The sequence below is a fragment of the Tamandua tetradactyla genome, chromosome 9 (genome assembly GCF_023851605.1).
Source record: "Tamandua tetradactyla isolate mTamTet1 chromosome 9, mTamTet1.pri, whole genome shotgun sequence".
Taxonomy (NCBI): Eukaryota; Metazoa; Chordata; class Mammalia; order Pilosa; family Myrmecophagidae; genus Tamandua; species Tamandua tetradactyla.
This window is the reverse complement of record NC_135335.1, coordinates 17,972,829-17,990,352: the sequence shown is the minus strand read 5'-3', so window position 1 is coordinate 17,990,352 and position 17,524 is coordinate 17,972,829. Positions and strand designations below refer to the sequence as shown.

At 36.4% G+C, this 17,524-nt stretch overlaps 1 pseudogene; it reads left to right on the top strand.

The window, feature by feature from the left end:
* The first annotated feature begins 16,095 nt into the window (after positions 1–16,095).
* Positions 16,096–17,033, top strand: LOC143645917 (olfactory receptor 5AN1-like; annotated as a pseudogene).
* The last annotated feature ends 491 nt before the right edge of the window (positions 17,034–17,524 follow it).

Sequence of the window (17,524 nt, the reverse complement as noted above, 5' to 3'; positions counted from 1 at the left end):
TTTTTCCATTAATTAATAGAAAAAAGAAAGAAAAAAAGAAAACCTAGAACTCAATAACAGAAGGACAAAAATCTCAATTATAAAATGGGGAAATATGTTGTGCGTGATTGAAAGGATTCTGTACCTTAGAAAACCATGTTTTAATCCTGATTCAATCTTGTGAGATTGAATCTTGTGGGATTTAATCTTGATTCAATCTTGTGGGAAAAACAGTTTCTTTTACTCCCTTTTCAGAACTATAGGTTGGAGGCTTGATTAGAATATCTCTATGGAGATCTGACTCACCAAATTGTGGGTATTAACCTTGGATAAAAGGGAGCTGTGACTCCATCCATTCCAGGTGGGTCTTGATTAATTTACTGGAATCCCTTAAAAGAGGGGGCATTTTGAAGAATGACAACAGAGTCTTGAGAGAGTCGTGAGAACCACGAGAACCCACATAGCCAGAGACCTTTGGAGATGAAGAAGAAAAGTGCCTCCTGGTTAGCTTCATGAAATAAGAAGCCTGCAGAGAAAACTAGCAGATGTTGCCATGCTTGCCATGTGCCATTCCAATTGAGAGAGAAACCCTGAACTTCATTGGCCTTCTGGAACCAAGGTATCATTCCTAGAATGCCTTATATTGGACATTTTTGAGGTCTTAGAACTGTAAACTAGCAACATAATAAATTCCCCCTTTTAATGGCTGTTCCATTACTGGAATATCACATTCTGGCAACAAGTCAGGTAGACTAGATATGCATTGACATTTTTCCAAAAAGGAAATGCAAATAAGTAAAAAAGAAAGGAAAAGATGTTCATTGTCATTAGTTATTAGGGAAATGTAAATCAAAACCGAAATGAGATGTCATCTCACATCTATAAGAATGGCCACCACTAAGCAATCAGGAGACCAGAAATGTTAGAGAGAATGTGGGCAAAATGGAACACTTATTCATGATGGTGCAGATTTCAAATGGTGCAGTAGCTGTGGAATTTTCCAGAAAAGTAAATATTGGGGTGACTTATAACATGGGAATTCTGTTACTCATTATACACCCAGAAGATTTGAAAGCAGTAACCCATTCAGAAATTTGCACATCTATATTGATAGTGACATTATTCACAATTGCCAAAAGATAGAAACCATCCAAGTGCCATCAACAGATAAGTGGATAAACAAAATGTGGTATATATATATATATATACATATACAATGGAATATTACGTAGCATTACTGTGCTGGGTTGAAACTTTATGTGCCACAGAAAAGCCATGCTCTTTAATCCTCATTCATATTGCTGGGTAGGATCTTTTTTACTGTTTCCATGGAGATGTGACCCACCAATAGTGGTGGTAACATTTGATTAGATGGGTTCCATGGAGATGTGTCTTCACCCATTCAAGGTGGAGTTGCTTTCCAGAATCATTTAGAAGGAACCATTTTGGAAAAAGTTTTAGTGGCAATACAGCACAAACAGCCAGACATCTTTGGAGATGCAAATTGAAGATGCCCCTGGGAAAGCCTTATGAACTGAGAAGTGAAAGCTTGAAGACATTGCCATGGGCACTTCCAGCTGATAGAGGTGTTCTGGACCCATCATCTTTTCATGAGTCAAGGTACATTTCCTCAGGTGCCTTAGTTTGGATATTTTCACAGCCTTAAAACTGAAACTTACAACTTAATTCCCTTTTTAAAAATCCAGTCCGTTACTGGTATATTTCATTCCAGCAGTTTTTACAAACTAAAACAGATATTGGTATCAGAAAAGTGGGGTACTGCTGTGGGTTGCAAATACCCAACATATATGATACATGCAATGAGATATTCTCAAAAATAAAAGTATTTTTTAAATGATTTAAAGTCACCATCGTTATGTATGATATATTTAGAGAGAATTAAATTCCTAGAAATAAAAATAAAACAGCAAATATGCAGAATTAAAGATTTAATTAAAATATTTTGTATAAAACAATACATGAAATAAATTGCTATAACATTTATTCATAAGATTTGTGCATCCTTATACAATTTATTAACATAGAAATTTTTGACTTTCCAAATTATTTCAAAGCTTACATGATCTATATATCTGTGCTTGAGACAGTAATATGCTGCTTTGAATACTTTGGCTTTGTAGTAAGTTTGAAGATGAGGTAGTGTGAATCTATGAACTTCACTCTTCTTTTTCAAAATGGGTTTACCAATTCAACCTCTTATACTTCCATATAGACTTGATGATTGGCTCTTCTACTTCAAAGAAGATTGCTTGAATTTTCATTGGGATTGAAAAATCACTTTGGGTAAGACTGACATTTAACAATGTTTAGTCTTCCATCCATGAACATAGAATGTCCTTTCATTTATTTATATCTTCTTTAATTTCGTTGAAGAACGTCTTGTAGTTTTCTCTGTAGAAGTCAATTACATTCTTGATTTGATTTATTCTTACATATATGATACATTTTTGGTGTTGTAGATGGAATTATTTCTTGATTTCTATTTCTGATTACTCATTGCTTGTGTATAAAAAGAATACTAGTTCTTGGGTGTTGATCTATCCCACCACTTTGCTGAATTAATATATTAGTTCTAAGAGGTTTGTTGTCTTTTTTCAGGATTTTCTGTATATAGGATCATGTCATCTGCAAAAAAGGGATAGTTTTACATCTGCTGTTCAATTTGGATGCCAATTATTACTTTTTCTTACCTAATTGCTGTGGCAACAACTTCCTGCACAATATCCATCCTTATTCAACAGAATTGAATTGAGCTCAGAAATCACCTTCACATTTAAGGCCAACTGAGATCTAACAAAGGGGCAAAGACAACTCAAAGAAGAAAGAATACTTTCCTCAACAAATGGTGCTGGTAAAACTGGCTCTTCATTTGCAGAAAAAGAAGGAGAGCCCTTATCTCACATCTTATATGAAAGTCATCTTAAAATGGATCAGAGACCTAAATATTACATCAGAACTATCAAATTTCTATAAAAACTCAGGGATGCATCTTCTGAAAATTGACTTAGGCAATGGTTTCATATAACCAAAGCACAAACAAACTAAAAAAATAAATGAACGAGAGCCTATCAAAATTGAAAACTTTTGCACCTCAGAGACTTTATCATGCATGCTAACAGACACCCTACTCAACAGGAAAAAAATATTTCGAACCCATATATCTGAGAAAGGTTTAATATCTTTAAATATTAAATATCAATACATAAATAATTCCTTCAAGTTAGCAATAAAAAGGCATTCAAATTTTTAAAATGGATGAAAGACAGAAAGCGGAGTCGGGGCCAAGATGGTGGCTTAGTAAGGTACGTGCATCTTAGTTCCTTCTCCAGAGAAACTACTAGGTGAACAGAAACAGTGCAGAACAGCTCCCGGGGCCATGATAGGGAATGGACACACAGCGTACCCCAGTCTGGACTGGCTAGTCTGACTGCAAGACTCGGCTGCGATGTGATCCCTGAGCAGCGTGTGACCCCCCGAGCAGCGGCAGCTGTAGCGGCCGGAGCTCCTCCCTCCCTCCTTCCCGGGATGGCTGAGAGTCTCAGAGAGGCAAGTTTCCCAAGCTGCGGCAGCCGGCGCCCCTCTTTTGTGGGAGGCTTCCTGGTCCAGCTACGAGTCTCAGATCATAGGGCTACACAAGCTGTGGTGGCCCTTCCCCGTGTGCGGCTTTCTGGTCTGGTGATGAATTCCCCAGGCCGTGGAGGCCTGCGACTGACGCCCCTCCCCCGCAGGCGGCTTCCTGGTTCGGTAGCGAATTTCCCAGGCCGCTGCAGCCGGCACCAATAGGGAAATTAATAAAGGAGCCACAGGGTCCCCTCAAGCCGCAGTGGCTGTTGCCCCCACCACGCGCGGCACCTCGAATCAACTGAGAGAATTGGAACGGAAATCCCCAGGCTATGGAGAACGGTGATGGGGGGATCCCTTCCAAACACGTGAAACAAACGTGTGCCACGAGCGCCACCTACTGGGCACGATAAGAAAAACAGAACCCAGAGATTTCACAGAAAAATCTTCCAACCTTTTGGATCCAACACCCAAGGAAATCTGTCTAAATGCGCAGACACCAACAGAAGATAATGGATCACGCTCAAAAAATTGAAAATATGTCCCAGTCAAAGGAACAATCCAATAGTTCAAATGAGATACAGGAGACGAGACAACTAATGCTCAATATACGAACAGAAATGGAAAACCTCTTCAAAAACGAAATTGATAAATTGAGGGAGGACATGAAGGAGACATGGGCTGAACATAAAGAGGAAATGGAAAAACTGAAAAAACAAATCACAGAACATATGGAAGTGAAGGACAAAGTAGAAAAGATGGAAAAAACAATGGATACTGACAATGATAGATCCAAAGAGACAGAAGATAGAATTAGTGATTTGGAGGATGGAACATCTGAATTCCAAAAACAAACAGAAACTATCAAGAAAAGAAGGGAAAAATTTGAACAGGGTATCAGGGAACTCAAGGACAATATGAACTGCACAAATATACGTGTTGTGGGTGTCCCAGAAGGAGAAGAGAAGGGAAAAGGAGGAGAAAAACTAATGGAAGAAATTATCACTGAAAATTTCCCAACTCTTATGAAAGACCTAAAATTACAGATCCAAGAAGTGCAGTGCACCCCAAAGAGATTAGACCCAAATAGGCGTTCTCCAAGACACTTACTAGTTAGACTGTCAGAGGTCAAAGAGAAAGAGAGGATCTTGAAGGCAGCAAGAGAAAAACAATCCATCACATACAAGGGAAACCCAATAACTATGCATAGATTTCTCAGCAGAAATCATGGAGGCTAGAAGACAGTGGGATGATATATTTAAATTACTAAAAGAGAAAAACTGCCAACCAAGACTCCTATATCCAGCAAAATTGTCCTTCAAAAATGAGGGAGAAATTAAAACATTCTCGGACAAAAAGTCACTGAGAGAATTTGCGACCAAGAGACCAGCTCTGCAAGAAATACTAAAGGGAGCACTAGAGTCAGAAACGAAAAGACAGAAGAGAGAGGTATGGAGAAGAGTGCAGAAAGAAGGAAAGTCAGATATGATATATATAATACAAAAGGCAAAACGGTAGAGGAAAATATTATCCAAACAGTAATAACACTAAATGTTAACGGACTGAATTCCCCAATCAAAAGACATAGATTGGAAGAATGGATTAAAAAACAGGATCCATCTATATGCTGTCTACAGGAGACACATCTTAGACCCAAAGATAAACATAGGTTGAAAGTGAAAGGTTGGGAAAAGATATTTCATGCAAATAACAACCAGAGAATAGCAGCAGTGGCTATACTAATATTCAACAAGTTAGGCTTCAAATGTAAAACAGTTAAAAGAGACAAAGAAGGACACTATATACTAATAAAAGGAACACTTAAACAAGAAGACATAACAATCATAAATATTTATGCACCAAACCAGAATGCCCCAAAATACGTGAGGAATACACTGCAAACACTGAAAAGGGAAATAGACACAAATACCATAATAGTTGGAGACGTCAATTCCCCACTCTCATCAATGGACAAAACATATAGACAGAGGATCAATAAAGAAATAGAGAATCTGAATATTACTATAAATGAGCTAGACTTAACAGACATTTATAGGACATTACATCCCACAACAGCAGGATACACCTTTTTCTCAAGTGCTCATGGATCATTCTCAAAGAAAGACCATATGCCAGTTCACAAAGCAAGTCTTAACAAATTTAAAAAGATTAAAATCATACACAACACTTTCTTGGATCATAAAGGAATGAAGTTGGAAATCAATAATAGGCAGAGTGCCAGAAAATTCACAAATACATGGAGGCTCAACAACACACTCCTAAACAACGAGTCGGTCAAAGAAAAAATTGCAAGAGAAATTAGTAAATACCTCGAGGCGAATGAAAATGAAAACACAACATATCAAAACTTATGGGATGCAGCAAAGGCAGTGCTAAGAGGGAAATTTATTGCCCTAAATGCCTATATCAGAAAAGAAGAAAAGGCAAAAATGCAGGAATTAACTGTTCACTTGGAAGAACTGGAGAAAGAACAGCAAACTAATCCCAAAGCAAGCAAAAGGAAAGAAATAACAAAGATCAGAGCAGAAATAAATGAAATTGAAAACATGAAAACAATAGAGAAAATCAATAAGACCAGAAGTGGGTTCTATGAGAAAATCAACAAGATTGATGGGCCCTTATCAAGATTGACAAAAAGAAGAAGAGAGAGGATGCAAATAAATAAGATCAGAAATGGAAGAGGAGACATAACTACTGACCTCACAGAAATAAAGGAGATAATAACAGGATACTATGAACAACTTTATGCTAATAAGTACAACAATTTAGGTGAAATGGACGGGTTCCTGGAAAGACATGAACAACCAACTTTGACTCAAGAAGAAATAGATGACCTCAACAAACCAATCACAAGTAAAGAGATTGAATTAGTAATTCAAAAGCTCCCTAAAAAGAAAAGTCCAGGACCAGATGGCTTCACATGTGAATTCTATCAAACATTTCAGAAAGAATTGTACCAACTCTCCTCAAACTCTTCAAAAAAGTCGAAGTGGAGGGAAAACTACCTAATTCATTCTATGAAGCCAACATCACCCACATACCAAAACCAGGCAAAGATATTATAAAAAAAGAAAACTACAGACCAAACTCTCTAATGAATATAGATGCAAAAATCCTCAATAAAATTCTAGCAAATCGTATCCAACAACACATTAAAAGAATTATACATCATGACCAAGCAGGATTCATCCCAGGTATGCAAGGATGGTTCAACATAAGAAAATCAATTAATTTAATACACCATACCAACAAATCAAAGCAGAAAAATCACATGATCATCTCAATTGATGCAGAGAAGGCATTTGACAAGATTCAACATCCTTTCCTGTTGAAAACACTTCAAAAGATAGGAATACAAGGGAACTTCCTTAAAATGATAGAGGGAATATATGAAAAACCCACAGCTAATATCATCCTCAATGGGGAAAAATTGAAAACTTTCCCCCTAAGATCAGGAACAAGAAAAGGATGTCCACTATCACCACTATTATTCAACATTGTGTTGGAGCTTCTAGCCACAGCAATTAGACAAGAAAAAGAAATACAAGGCATCAAAATTGGAAAGGAAGAAGTAAAACTATCACTGTTTGCAGATGATATGATACTATACGTCGAAAACCCAGAAAAATCCACACCAAAACTACTAGAGCTAATAAATGAGTACAGCAAAGTAGCAGGTTACAAGATCAACATTCAAAAATCTGTAGCATTTCTATACACTAGCAATGAACAAGCTGAGGGGGAAATCAAGAAACAAATCCCATTTACAATTGCAACTAAAAGAATAAAATACCTAGGAATGAATTTAACTAAAGAGACAAAAAACCTATATAAAGAAAACTACAAAAAACTGCTAAAAGAAATCACAGAAGACCTAAATAGATGGAATGGCATACCGTGTTCATGGATTGGAATACTAAATAGAGTTAAGATGTCAATCCTACCTAAATTGATTTACAGATTCAATGCAATACCAATCAAAATCCCAAAAACTTATTTTTCAGAAATAGAAAAACCAATAAGCAAATTTATCTGGAAAGGCAGGTTGCCCCAAATTGCTAAAAACATCTTGAGGAAAACAAACGAAGCTGGAGTTCTTGCACTGCCTGACTTTAAGGCATATTATGAAGCCACAGTGGTCAAAACAGCATAGTATTGGCATAAAGATAGATATATCGACCAATGGAATAGAATAGAGTGCTCAGATAGAGATCCTCTCATCTACGGACATTTGATCTTTGATAAGGCAGTCAAGCCAACTCACCTGGGACAGAACAGTCTCTTCAATAAATGGTGCCTAGAGAACTGGATATCCATATGCAAAAGAATGAAAGAAGACCCATATCTCACACCCTACACAAAAGTTAACTCAAAATGGATCAAAGATCTAAACATTAGGTCTAAGACCATAAAACAGTTAGAGGAAAATGTAGGGAGATATCTTATGAATCTTACAATTGGAGGCAGTTTTATGGACCTTAAACCTAAAGCAAGAGCACTGAAGAAGGAAATAAATAAATGGAAACTCCTCAAAATTAAACACTTTTGTGCATCAAAGAACTTCATCAAGAAACTAGAAAGACAGCCTACACAATGGGAGATAATATTTGGAAATGACTTATCAGATAAAGGTCTAGTGTCCAGAATTTATAATGAGATTGTGCAACTCAACAACAAAAAGACAGCCAACCCAATTACAAAATGGGAAAAAGACTTGAATAGACACCTATCAGAAGAGGAAATACAAATGGCCAAAAGGCACATGAAGAGATGCTCAATGTCCCTGGCCATTAGAGAAATGCAAATCAAAACCACAATGAGATATTATCTCACACCCACCAGAATGGCCATTATCAACAAAACAGAAAATGACTAGTGCTGAAGAGGATGCGGTGAAAGAGGCACACTTATCCACTGTTGGTGGGAATGTCAAATGGTGCAACCACTGTGGAAGGCAGTTTGGCGGTTCCTCAAAAAGCTGAATATAGAATTGCCATACGACCCAGCAATACCATTGCTGGGAATCTACTCAAAGGGATTAAGGGCAAAAACTCAAACGGACATTTGCACACCAATGTTTATAGCAGCATTATTTACAATTGCAAAGAGATGGAAACAGCCAAAATGCCCATCAACAGACGAGTGGCTAAACAAACTGTGGTATATACATACGATGGAATATTATGCAGCTTTAAGACAGGATAAACTTATGAAGCATGTATTTACATGAATGGACTTAGAGAACATTATGCTGAGTGAGTCTAGCCAAAAACTAAAAGACAAATACTCTATGGTCCCAATGATGTGAATCGACATTCGAGAATAAACTTGGAATATGTCATTGGTAACAGAGTCCAGCAGGAGTTAGAAACAGGGTAAGATAATGGGTAATTGGAGCTGTTGGGATACAGACTGTGCAACAGGACTAGATACAAAAACTCAAAAATGGACAGCACAATAATATCTAATTGTAAAGTAATCATGTTAAAACACTGAATGAAGCTGCATCCGAGCTATAAGTTTTTGTTTTGTTTTGTTTTGTTTTTACTATTATTACTTTTATTTTTTTCTCTATATTAACATTCTATATCTTTTTCGGTTGGGTTGCTAGTTCTTCTAAACCGATGGAAATGTACTAAGAAACGATGATCATGCATCTATGTGATGATGTTAAGAATTACTGATTGCATACGTAGAATGGTATGATTTCTAAATGTTTGGTTAATTTCTTTTTTTCCGTTAATTAATAAAAAAAATGTAAAAAAAAAAAAGAATGGATGAAAGACCTGAATAAACATCTCTCCGAAGAAGATACACAAATGGCCAGAAAGCACAGGAAAAAATGCTCAATACCATTACCCATCAGAGAAATGTAAGTCAAATCACAAAGTTATACCACTTCACCCCCAGTAGAATGGTTACTATTCAAATAAGGGAAAACAACAAATGTTGGAGAGGATGTGGAGAAGAAATGTTAGAGTGCATATACTGGAAAAGAATAAAGTATTTTCAAAATCCATTTTTCTGAATGAACAAAAATCCATTTACTGAATGAACAATGAAACGTAAGATAAACCATGCCTTATATTTAATAGCACAATTTCAAAAATGTGCTGTCATCAATTGTAATAAATATTCTGCGCTAATGCAAGACATTAATGAGGTGGTATTCAAGAGTCCTGTATTGTTTTGCATGTTCTTTTTGTAAACCCAAAGCTTCTCTAAGAGAAAAAGAATCAGCATCCTAGAGAACCTAACTCATAAGCACATCTGAACACACTCAATCTGAATGAGGAGAAGTAATCACGTGTGAGAATAGGAGCCTCCAATATTTCTCAACCTTGTCTTATTCCATGCCCCAGGACCCTTCATAGGGTCACTAAATGGGATTAGTTATATCTAATTCCAAACTGCTGACCCTTGTTGAAAAACTCTTGTCACTATGCTGCTAAACTTTTTTATATTTTTCTGGACTGCTTATGAGAAAATAAAGTCTGATCACACAAACGTCAATATTTCTTGGTTACATATCATGTGAATGTGATTTTCCTAGGAAATTTTAAAGAGCCTCAACTCCACTGTCCTCATTTCATGCATCAGGCTCAGCATGATTCAGGCACTTCTGCAGGTATCAAGTTAGTAGTAGCCCCAGCTTGAGCTGAATCCTTCTACCTCTCCATATAGAGAGATGGCTGTATGTTCTTAATTTGCTTATTCCCAAGTCTCACATAGCTGTCAAATGTGTCATGGGGAATCTGAAAATAAGGTATATTCATAAATAATGTACTAATGATAACCGTTTAGTATGAGTTCTCTGCAAAGAGAGCATGATCATATAGATGTGAGATCATTTTTCAGTGAAAGTTGGCATTCATATAAGGAGGGGGTAGTTGAACTCAATATTATTGATTTAAGCTTTTAAAATTAGCCAGCTGCATGACTGAAAAAAATAATTGTTATCTTGTTGGGAATAAATTTGTTTCCTCCTCTCATCTTTTCTTCCATAGATGGCACCATTCAAGGCCTCAGAAATGATGACTGTGCAGGCGTGCAAAATGAACCAGATGTGAGTTCCTTATCAATTCTAATGCCTTAAGTGTGAGAAGAGAATAGAGCAAAAGAACAATCACAACACATAATGACTAACATAAAGACTCAGTGTTCAACAGTAACAATGAAAAGTTTTCTGATAGAGGTATGTGCTGCACACTGGGGATTTTGGACCAGGGTTGTGTATATATTTCCTCTACATTTGTGCAACACCCTACACCTTGCATAGTTACACTACACAGATATTGTTTTTTGATTCTCAAGTGAGATTAGCAGGTAATAAATTATCTCTATTTACCAGTGGAATATCAGACATTTGAGGGTTATTATGCCTTCCAGTGTAGGTGATGATTTATCTCGACTCTCACAATGTGTGATTTGTGGAGCATAAATGGCCCTGGCCTGGCCAAATATATTTCCCCTTTGCTCTTCCACTGTTCCTAAATGTCATACTCTTGGTGTCATTTTTCAAAGGTGACTTAAGAAGCTGTTCATTTAAAATCATTAAGTCACTACAACTCTTATCAGTGGAACTTTTATGTAGTATTGTATTAGGAAGGGTTAAATCAAATAATTAACTCATTGTCTACACTATACCTTTCCTACTAGTAAGTTTGTCTGAAGCAAATGACACCAAGTGTGATATCTTATCTAAAGATTTCTACATACCTAGAAAATGAAAAGGTAGGTGAGCACCTTCTAAAAATTAATATTTTTGGTTTTGACCTAAATTCAGAACAGAAAACAGAAATTATGCCTAAAATTAATTGAAGGCATTCTATATACAAAATACCCTGTTAAGTTCTTTTTAAGCATGATCCAATTTAATTCTCCCTGAGTGCAGCTCTGCATAATACTACCTATAGCTGCATGAGACTTGCAGATGTTATGTCTCCCAAGACCTCACAACCAGTGACTGTTAGAGTCAGAATTCAAAGCCCATCATGGAAACTGCATTGTTGTGCCTCTGTCATAAATTTGTCTTAATTAATTCCTTAGTGCTTCAAATTCCTCATTTAGGCACAGGAAATAATGACCTATCTGCTATTCAGTCTTCTGTGGTGATTGATTCAAGCAAGGTATTTACAAACAGATTTTATGTACCTAACTAAAATGAACATATTTTGTTAACATTGACTGTACTTTATATATATTTATATTATTTATATATGATTATATATTATATATATTAATTATTTTCAAGCTTTATTGCTAGCTAGTAGTGTTATCTTTAGCAAATCCTTAGTTCCTCTGCTTTCAGGCTCCTGAACTGAAAATTACCGGACCTCAACTAGATGATCTCCAGGTCCTTTCTGACTCAAATGACTTCAAAGACTACAAAGAAAATCGCACAATCACGAGATCATGGTAGGAGCATGGGGAAGTGAGGAGAGAATCCAGCAGGGACATGGCAAAGTGGGGCATGAAACCTGTAGGGAGAAAAGCTCCATGACAACCCTGACAGCAAGAAACAATTATCTGGGAGTTTTCTCCCTCTAGTTGCCTTTTCTCCTTTGCCCTCTGCTCTTATCCACACATTTGAGAGGCTAAGCCATTGTGTGAATCTATCTAGTTATAGAGAACAGGTATTTTTATGGGCAGATAATCAGGTGCAAAAGGGCACATAATCTCGTGCAATAAGGCCACCTGAAAATTTTGTATGGAAAAGAAACAAGCAATTATAACATGGAAAGAACCCTGCATGACTTAGGTGATAGCAGACAGGCATTCCAGTGTATTCCATGCAATTTCAATATCTGAGTAATTCTTCCTGTTGGACTTACGTGGAACAGGATTTATGGTCCTTTGTCTGCTTTGAGTTATTTGTGCGGGACTGTCATTTCCACACATTCCACTTAGAATTCTTTCTCAGGTTTTATTAACCACTCTAATTTCATTCTCAAAAACATTTTAGCATTCTAAACTTCATTGAAAACAATAATCTTAAATATAAAATATCAGGTAATACCTGGGGTTGGGTGAGGATTTGAATTCTGATTCTGCAATTCCGAAGGATGAGACCTGGGATTCTGTTAACCTGATTTTTTTTTTTTTTTTTTTTTTTTTTTTTTTTTTTAAGGAAAGACAGAGAGAAGGAAGGAAGGATAGAAGGAAGGAAGGAAGGAAGAAAGGGAAACATCTTTTAAACATTTTCTTGTTTTTTATTGTATTCTGTTTCTCCGTTTTTGGTACATGGGCTGGGGCCGGGAATCGAACCGAGGTCCTCCGGCATAGCAGGCAAGCACTTTGCCCGCTGAGCCACCGCGGCCCGCCCACCTGATTTTTTAACATGCAAAATGGGGGAAGGAAGCATCAAGAATAAAATAACACAATGAGTGGCATATTGGAAAAACAAGGCTAAATAAAAAATAATACTTTACTGGGTTTCAAAGGAATGTCCTAAGATTCCTCTGTTTTCGAACAACCTCAACTTTAAGGACTCTTAATTTAATTTTGCCCTTGAGGTTTTTTTTTTATTAAATTATCATTTGCTTCTCATTTAAGTACCGTGTGTTATTTAAACTTTCTGTGTTGCGAAGTCAAAGGTCACACAGTGTTATATAATGATGCAACCAAGTACTCATTTAAGTTGCCTTAGGTTTTCTGAAATTCTTGAAATATCTCTTCAGTGTCATCTGTGAAAACCCTGAGGATCTGGAGACCTGGGAATGCTGATATCAGAGACACCCACTGCAAGCACAGGTAATATTGGTTTAACTCCATTTTTATCTACTTTTCCTTATATTGTTTTTATTTAGTCAGAATAAGCACTGCATTTTGGCCCTCGCACAACCCAGGAAATTGATGTCCTCATTAGAATCTGCTTACAAGGAGTTCTGATTAGCTAGATCCATACAGTAAAACTTCCAACTCCTTTTTACTTTAGTCACCTTTTCATCTCCAGATTGTGTGGTGAAACATGCAAAGGAGATAATCAAAGACAGTGAGTGTATTCAGGTTTTTTTTTTCATTTTCTTTTGTCTACCAAATTTTAACATAAAGTTTTAGGGTAATTACATAATGAATAGAATAAGAAATGCACGACTGCTCACTCTTCTGTGTATGGTTGATTACATAGACTTCATTTAGTTATGGCTGCCTCTCACTTAATTTTATTAATAAATGAGGGACTTTAATGCAACTGATTGATCAAGAGTTTGATCTCTTCTCACCTTTTTTGACCAACTATTGTGGAGTTCAGGGAATAATGTCTGGGAGAATTTATATTTTCATGAAAACCTTCATCTGGGTTAACATATCTGAGAACTTGTAGTGACAGTATTGTATACTTAGTGTAAACAGAAAGCATGATTTTCAAAGTTCCGAAAGCTGGAATTGAGCAATAGAAATTAGTTTCTCTTAATTTCACACCTAAGCTGTGTGAAGAAAACATTTATTAATACATAAACTAGATTTTTCTTCAGTTGTATATGTATTGATTTTCAATATTCTTACCATTAAATAAGAAAACATCACAACTATTCCATAAACAGTTTCAACAGCTAGATGGTATTTTTGGTGGTGATTAAAATATGGCTTCATAAATTTACAACTGTACTAGGCAGTAGATAATACAAGATACAAATAAATAATATAATTCATTAATAATCCTACAACTATGATGAAGTCCGTTTTTACGAACAGCTCTCTGATCCTTCAGGAGTAATTTCCTCATTTTTCATTTCAGAGAAGAATAATAATGGGATAGGAATTTACCAATATTAATTGGTTTCTTATTGTTTAAAACCCTCATGTCTTTTAATCACTACAACTGCTGTGATTAACAGGTTGTAACAATTATTATAACAGGTGTTAACAGGTGGTAACAATTATTCATCAATTTTTATAGGTGAGGCACCTGAAGCACAGAGAACATAATACTGTCACACAGAGAGCATGTAGAAATCAGAAACGCTTCCTCTCCAGCTCCCCGGGCGATGTTTCCTTCTTCATCTCCAAAAGTTGCTGGCTGGTGGACTATCTGCTTTGTGGTTCTGGGATATTTTCTACTGTGGCTTTCTCGTGGATCTGTTGTTCTTCTCTGCTCCTTTATCTCTTGCTGTTCTCTGCTGTTCTCTAGCTTTTTCCAAAGTGCTTCTTCTTTTAAAGGATTCTGGTAAAACCAATCAATACCCCCCTGGAATGGGTAAATTCACATCTCCACCTATCAAGATTAATACCCACACTTATTGAGCCACATCTCCATGGAAATAAGCTAATTAAAGTTTCCAACATACACTACTGAATAGGGATTAGAAGGAATGGCTGCTCCTCCAAGGTTGATTAGGATTAAAATATGCCTTTTTTAGGGTATGTAAACTTTTCAAACCAGCACATGGGTAAAACTGGATTTAGTGTGATTAAGCTCACACTAGATGGAAAATATTGGAAAATGTTAATAAAAACAAAAGCATTTCAGAACCCAAACTCCAGAGCCCAAATGCTTAAATACACCACTAATCTATTTACCATTAGACAAAATACTCTCACACTAAGATGATAGGGCAAATGATGAACTAAACTCACCCACTTTTAGAATGCTTAAAATGAAAGCTTTCAGAGAAGACTCATTCCAGAAATTTTTTGGGTACACAAAATCAAAAGGTTTTGCCTTAACAAATTTATCAACATTGCAATTTTGATGTTAATTTTCTGGCCAGCTTGTAGATGCTGCATTAATTATAGACTAATATATATTTTATGTATTATACATATTGTGTATTATAGAGCATATGTTGTAAAGGTGTCATGAATAGGGGAAACAATTTTTAAAATTAAAAGAAGATATTTTTAAGGTGAGCCACGGTGGCTCAGCAGGCAGAGTTCTTGCCTCCCATGCCAGAGACTTGGGTTTGATTCCTGGTACATGCCCATGAGAAGAAAAGCAAAAGAAGATATATTTAAAAATTTCATTGACAGTATGGAACAGAAAATATATTTCAAAATTAATTTGTAAGCTGCCACTTATACTTGAGCTATTATACAATTAAATTTACATAATTAATTAACAGAAATATGTATATATTTACATCATAATAGGCTATTAATAGGCTGCATGGGTGGTTGAGTGGTAGAATGCTCACCTTTCATGAGGAAGAGCCAAGTTCAATTTCTGGACCATGCCCCTCTCAAAAAAAAAAGCTATTAATAGAACCATTGATCTCTACTTTATGCTTACTAATAGCATATGTAATATTATAATTTTAGAATTTCCACTCAACTTTTGAAACTCTCTTTTCTCTTGAGACCACATAAATTAATTTATAACTTGGTACACTGAATACTTACTTCTTGACTACTCTGAGGTGAAAAGATGGGTTATTTTTAACAGAAAGATATCAAAGTATTTTCAAGAGATCATTGTGGGGAAAATTAGTACATATGAAAATGATAATGATATGATTTCTCCTGACTCATCAGTATAGACCCTTGTTTTCTTCTGATTTTAGAAACACCAAGGCAATGATTGGAGGAGGAAATATTACACGGATCACCTATTTCATCCTCTTGGGATTCTCAGATTTTCCCAGCATCTTAGCAGTGCTCTTTATTATATTCCTGTTGATCTATATTATGACTGTGACCTGGAACCTATGCCTCATTGTCTTGATAAGGATGGATTCCCACCTCCACACACCCATATACTTCTTCCTCAGTAACCTGTCCTTCATAGATATCTGCTATGTTACCTCTACAGCCCCAGATATGCTTTTCAACTTCTTCCAGGAGCAGCGAACAATCAGCTTTGTGGGCTGCATGGTTCAGTACTTCATCTTTCAACCATGGGACTAAGCGAGTCTTGTCTCCTGACAGTCATGGCTTATGACCGATATGCTGCCATTTGTAAGCCACTGCTCTATTCGTCCATCATGTCACCCAGCCTCTGCAGTTGGATGACACTGGGACTCTATATGGCTGGACTCTCTGGTTCTTTACCCCAATTGTGTGCCTTGCTTCAGCTCCACTTCTGTGGGCCTAATGTGATCCACCACTTCTTCTGTGACTTGCCTCAATTGTTAAAATTGTCCTGCACTGATACTTTTTTTGTACAGATCATGCTTGCTATATTAACAATTACCTATAGGATAGCAAGTGCTATAATTGTCATGCTATCCTATGGTTATATTGTCCTCTCCATTATGAAGATCACCTCAGCTAAAGGCAGGTCCAAAGCTTTTAATACCTGTGCTTCTCATGTGACCACTGTTTCCCTCTTCTGTACATCAAGTTGCTTTGTCTATTTCAGTTCCAGCTCTGGTGATTCCTCCAGCTTTGACAGATTTTCATCATTCTTTTACACTATATTCATACCCATGTTGAATCCAGTAATTTACAGTCTGAGGAACAAAGAGATTAAAGAGGCATTGAAGAGGTTTCAAAATAAGAGAAGACTCTGCTAAGGTAGCAGCTTATGAGAGAGGTGATAGTTTTAGCTGGAAAAAAGCAATCATCATAACCCATAATAATAGGACAACAAATGGAAATTAATAAAATTCATAGTGTGCATGTAAAATGACATATTTTGAAACAGATAATATGCCATTATGTACCAGAATTTGAAGCATCTCATGTTTATGTCTTGGAAATTCATTATGTTTATGCTGTTTTGGGAATGGGCATTTTATTTATTAATCTAACCCTAATTACTTGTGAACCACGAGATCTTTTGTTTTGTGATTAGGGCCCTTTCGATCTAAAGCTATTTAACTTAGGGATTGCTGGTTCCAGAGTCCTTCATGAATCTAAAAACCTTGCCACCTAAATACTCTGATGCAGCATAATCCAGACACATGGGTGATCAATGATTGTTCTGTGTTTGTGACCAGAGGAGAATGAGTAGAGAGAGGGGTTATGTCTTCAGACAGAGCAAAGCTATGGAAATTAAAGCTCA